This window comes from Pinus tabuliformis, chromosome 1_1, assembly GCF_031772625.1.
Source record: "Pinus tabuliformis cultivar Carrire ecotype Pingquan chromosome 1_1, CPIR1, whole genome shotgun sequence".
Taxonomy (NCBI): Eukaryota; Viridiplantae; Streptophyta; class Pinopsida; order Pinales; family Pinaceae; genus Pinus; species Pinus tabuliformis.
In genome coordinates, this window is record NC_142297.1 from 619,768,093 (window position 1) to 619,774,681 (window position 6,589).

Here is a 6,589-nt window from a genome sequence, read left to right on the forward strand (position 1 = left end):
GGGGACAATTTTCCAAAAATAACTGTGTCATTGTGATTGTATTTGTGCCAACATTTTACTTAATTTTACTTTCTGCAATGTTTATAGTTGTAGAATATATTTCGATATTTGTCGTAAGAATATAGTAGATAACTTATTTATGAGGTAATAAGTAGAAGAAATAATATTAATCACTCCAGTAGGATTTCTATTTAGAAATTTTCACATTACTCGTTCAACAAATATAGAGTGAATGTTCCTAGGGGAATAATTGTATGATTAAGTCTTTGAAACTCCATTTTGACATTATGTTGGAAGTATAAAATTCACGAGGGTTTTTGTTTGCCACCTTTTTGGACAGCGAAGTCACTCAAGGTCTCCTTGAAGCATTGAAGTTGGATTAGTTAAGATCATTTGACTTCATTTCTCCCCAAAAGGCCAGGCACTAGTCCATAATCCACTCTTGATCACCCCAAAACTTTCTTCTCTTACCTTTTTTATGAATTCTACCATAACCTTGTTGGGCTCCTAGGGCATCAAGCAAATTGTTTTGTAGCCATCCAATTTTGGATCGAGTTGGTAGCTATTTGCACTAGTGTGTCCTCTAGGGTTCCTCCAAGTTTGAGGTAATTCCCAAAGTCACATTGGGAGATACACCAAGCCTTAGCCATAAGACCATACTTATCTAGGTTCCTCCTAGGTTAAGGTAGATTTCAAGGGCCTCATTATTAGAAAAACTCAAAGGAAGTTCATCATTCCCGATGCCCTTCTCATCCTCCTTGTTTGACCTTCCCATGACATTGAAAGCAAGATAAAAATTATAAAACCTAGGTCAAACTTTGACCTTCCCAAGGTTCCTTTGTGGTCCCACATTTTTATCATTCTTTATCTCACCAGGCCACTTAGAAACCTTCTTTCTTTAGGAATCCTTGGTCTAGGGCATCCCTCATTAAGGAATATCTTCAATCCCTAGGTATAAACCTCTTTTGCGCCTTTCCTACAAAGCCCCACACCTTGCTTTTAAAGGAAGCAAACCCTATCATTTGAGTCTTCCTTGTGAATGGGCTCTAGAAATCACTACCTATCCTATCATTGACTCATCATTCCTAGTGATTTCCTTAACCACGACTCCTCCCATTAGTGAAAGTCTGTAAAGAACAAAGAACATCAACTGAGGTAACAGTGAGTCCTTGTCCCATTGTTACCACTTGATCTAGTAGTGGTCCCTTAGGGACACCTCCCAGGACCCCTGCTAAATTGAGCAGTAACATTTTTGGGGTCGTTGTTGGGGACACGAGACATGTCTCTTGTTTCCCTTACAACATCATTGATATATCATTCTTGGCAACTCCATTGGAAGAACAAAGCCCTAGTTCTTCATTGAACTTTAGGGTTAATGCTTGTAGGGTGGAGCAAGCATTTCTCTAGGCATCTCTAAATTCACCCAGGCGCCTCACACATAATTTATATGTATATCTCAATAGGATGTCTTTCTTTGATGATTTTCTTGCTTTGGACATCACTAGCATCCCTGGGTACCCTAACCATGTCACATAGAGGATGGTACGTGGGGTACCCATGTTTGATGGTGATTAATTTCCTTCATCTCAGGACCTCTATTTGTAGCCAGAACATTTCTGGCACTAATCTCCAGATCGAGCCTACCTCTTAACAGGCTTGTAACAAAAATTTCCTACCCAAGCAAGTCCTACATCAGGAATATTGCTACTTGCTTTTACAACTTCAGCTTCGCGACCTCAAATTGTGCCAAGGCAATAGCGTGCCAACCATGGAACCAAGTATGCGATCAACAGCTGCAACATGGATCAGATTCCCTGCCACTTCTTCAATAAAAGCCATTTCTAAATACAATGAAAGAGAGAAGCAGTCCTAATCTCTGATAGCTAAAATCTATCACTCCCAAACAACGTTCATGCCGTCCCACATTTATAACAAAATAGTGAGGGCGTGATGGCATTTTCTTAACAAAAAGTTAAATTCCATACCATACTCGTGTGAAAACGAGAACTTAAGTTTGAGCAAAGTGATGAGACAATATAAACTAATTTTAACATACTAGATTGTGAAATTCCTCCGATTATGTAGCTAAGCTTCATGAGCTCTTGGCAACTTCTGCTTACAAACGGCTCCCTAAAAATCCTATTAATTATATCACTAACTTGGTGATCCAAGCCATAAAATCTTTGTCCATTGATCCTCTTACTCACTAACATTTTCACTATGACCTGGAGTTTGATGCTCATTATTCTGCACTTTGGCAGTTGGGATATTCAAACCAGAAAACATGTCAATGCTGGAGATACTCGTGATGTCCGCTAATTCACCAGTTAGACCTTTGGATGCAGCTTCAGTATGCTTTAGTGTCTTTTTTTTCACAATGCTTGTCATTTCAAGAGCATCTAGATAGTAGTTAGTATAGGGATTTCCACTTGCATTTTCATTATGAATTGGTGCTTGAAGTGTTTGCTTGGTCCAGTCATCACTGCCCACTGGATGCACTAGAATGCAGATGAAACTGTTTTCTTCCGATATCGAAGAAATATGATGAAGCATTTCACAGAATGCAGCAAGGGATTCTTCCCCATTCTCAGTGACATGCAACAGGTCCTGTTTATACCCATGGCAGCCATTTGTTAGGAAATTTGAACATGGCAATAGGCACCAGGAATGATAGTCTTTTTAATGTACGAGGCATCCAAAGAGAAAGCATGGTTGTGATCTCTTCTACTATCCGAATGCAATGCATTGACATCTCTGCTCCTCTGCAACAGAGACTGTCTGGAATGCAATGCATTGACATAAGAAAACCTCTGCATGGACTGGTGCAGACCCTAAAGGAAGGAAATTCAAGCATATGGAATCCACACCATGGGAATGGTGGATATATTTCATGAATTGCTTCATAGAGGAACTGGGCATGTGACCTGACAACATTATAACAACAACATTACCATATTCCTTTTCATCTTCAGATTTCCTTGTACATGTGGTCAGTCCAAACCCATTAATTTCCTTCAGCTCAGGACCTCTATTGGTAGGCAGAACATCTCTGGCACCAATCTCCAGATCGAACCTACCTCTTAACAGGCTTGTAACAAAAATTGCTATATTTCCTACCCAAGCAATTCCTACATCAGGAATATTGCTACTTGCTGCTTTTACAACTTCAGCTTCACCGACCTCAAATTGTGCCAAGGCAATAGCGGATAGCCATGCCAACCATGCAACCAAGTATGCAATCAACAACTACAACATGGATCAGATTCCCCACCACTCCTTCAATAAAGGCATTTCTAAATACAATGAAAGAGAGAAGCAGTCCCAATCTCTGATAACCAAAATCTATTACTCCCAGACAACATTCATTTCGTCCCACATTTATAACAAAATAGTGTGGGCATGACGACATTTGCTTAGCAAAAAGTTCAATTCCATACCATACTCCTCTGAAAATAGGAACGTAAGTTTGAGAAAAGTGGTGAGACAATATAAACTAATTTTAACATACTAGATTGTGAAATTCCTCTCATTATGAAGCTAAACTTCATGAGCTCTTGAGCTTTTGGCAACCTCTGCTTACAAGCTGCTCCCTAAAAATCATATTAATTATATGCATATAGATATAGTTACTGTATGGTTAATGTTGTTGTATGGTTATAGTGGCTGGCGTAGCTGTAAAAAAAAAATGTACTAACAGATTTAATTCAACCCAAGGTCAATTTGATGGCCTCTTCTAGTGGGACGACATGCATTCTTGGAACTTCCACACCCAAAGGGATGGCATTGGTTTGGCATACAAGGGTGATGATATCCAGTTTAATGCAATCTACCAATCCCTTATGGAGAGTTGACAACTTGAGTAATGAATTATTCATGACAATTAATGAGGATATGATGTCGTATTTGGTCATGACAGTAAGGAAAGGGAGTAGATTACTAAAGTGGAAATAGATAACAGTATAACAGTGAATTTCATCCCCTCCGGATTTGGATGTGCTTTGTCCCTTTTCAACAAGTAATCAAATTCAAATAGCAGGGAGAAACTAATCCAAGACTCTACAAAATAATCCAAACCCATTGCTATTTTGTTTCAGACATCCACCAACTGTTATTTCACAGTACGTTCAAACCTAAGAGTTGGGTTTGCATGTGTCAAGTACTATTGGGTGCACTGCATTTGCATGATATTTGCAGGCCAAACAATGCTCATGCAGTTCCTGCCAGCACCCATCATCAAAGTTCAGAGAACATAGCTTCATATTTGAATCCCTGAGATGGCCTTGTTGTAGCTATCATGTTTCTCAACTTGGCTCCCTAATTTCCCAGGGTTAAGGCATGATATTTGCAGGCCAAGTAATGCTCATGCAGTTCCTGCCAGCACCCATCATCAAAGTTCAGAGCATAGCTTCCAGCATCATATTTGAATCCCTGAGATGGCCTTGTTGTAGCTATCATGTTTCTCAACTTGGATCCCTAAATTCCCAGGGTTCCACATTCCCTTTGCTATAACCACATGAGCATTTCAAATGATATTACCATTAATACTGGAGTTCTGCAGGGAAGGAACTATGGGCCAAGAAAAATACATATATTAGAAGCCAGCGGTGAGGTCTCAGACATGACAAGGGTAATGGCAGGGGAATCTTGTGAGAGTACTATCCCCTGTGCAGACATATTGTTTTTTTAGTTCATGTCTAAGAAATTTCTAAATTAAATTGTAATAAATTATATTACATATTTTTATTTATTATTTTTTCTTTTCATAAATTATAATGCACATTGCTATTTATTATTTTTTCGTCTCAATTTTTTTTATTATTTTTTCTAAAATATTTAAAAGAACTTCATATTAGATTGTTGGAATCCATAGTGTACATTGTTTCTCATTCTGGCTATAAGAGATTTCTATAGTAAGAAATCTGACCTTTTGGTATCTGTATTGCAATTCTATAAATGTTTTTAATATGAATTTGGTTTTTAATATGTATATATGAATTTGGTTTTTAAATTATACATATTAAGAGTTTTGGCCCTTTGGTATTTGTGGTGCAATTTTATAAATGCTTTTAATATGGATTTGGTTTATGAACTATATATTTTTGTTTATTTAGTCAATTCTTTTAACTTTAAGAGTAATAAAATAATTAGATTATTTTATCATATATTATATATATATTTTAATTTTAAGAGTAATAAAATAATTAGATTATTTTTATATCATTATAGAAGGAATTTTGTATAATTGAATAGCTAGTTTTATTATTAATGAAAGAATAATTCTAATAATTTTTTATTTTTTATTTTATTTGGTTGCAAATAATCTTAGTAAGGTGTTATTAGTTTGTAAGATCTATTTCCTATATCTAAATATTTAGTTGCTTATCACCCTACTAGACCTCTTTCCTCTCATACAATAATCATGTATGTACATAAAATCCCAATGAGGCTTCTCTATGTTAGTTTTACACTCAACATGTTGCCATTTGCAACCATATCTCCTTCTACAAGCCACAATCTCTTGGCTTTGAAACCACTTGTCGTAAAATATGAGATAGAAATAAATACGTTTTATAATACATGATAACACATAAACGGTGGCAACAACATGATCTAATTACAAGAGTTTTTACCCTATCTGATCCCTGTGGCATCTGATCCCTGATCGTCGAGGCATTAGGATTTTAGGTTAGGGTTGGGTTTCTGCTGCGTGGTTGCCCTTGTGGCAGCCGGCCTCAGGCCTGAACCTATGGAGACGCAGGGTCCTTCTAAGGATCCGCCTTCCGCTCCTGCCATTGACGCTTTCAACCAGCTTCTTGCCGGTTTGCCCCAGAAGAAAAGAAGCGAAGCAACAAAATTCGTTAAGAAGCTCGATGAAATTCCTGAGATCTCTTTGCCTCCAGAGACCCCCATTCAAGTAGCTTTATCTCTGGCTGATCATGGTCTCATTGGCCAATTCACGGGACTTTGGCCTTCTCCGAAAACTACTGAGCAATGGGTTAACAGGAACTGGGCTCCTCTGATCAAGCAAAGTGTTACCTCTTACTTTCTTGGGCGAGGGTACTTCCTCTTCGAATTCTCCTCCAAAGAAGACAAAGATCTGATCTTCCAAAATGGGTCGTACTTCATGGGCCCTCAGGGCCTCTATCTGAACAAATGGACTCCAGACTTTGATCCGGCTGTCGATGTTCCCAAGGCTGTCCCGGTGTGGGTTCGTCTTCCAAATCTGCCAGTTCACTGCTGGAACTGGGACTCCTTGAAACACATTGGCAACTCTCTCGGGAAATTCATAGATCGGGCAAATAACAAGGATCAGTACGACTGTGCTAGGATCTGCGTAGAAGTAGATCTAGAGGTGGGTCTCCCAGAGGCAATCAAAATCAAAGTCGGCAGCTGGTCTCATGTGCAGATCTTGGATTATGAGCAACTGCCATTCAAATGTAGGAAATGCCATGTTCATGGACACTTTGCTAGAAACTATCCGTCCAATGCAGAGCCAGAGAAAGGGAATGAAGAGGGTTGGAATCAAGTCAAGCGAGCAAAAATCAACCACAAAGGGCAAAAACCGGGAGGACCCTCTGGAAAAGGCTCT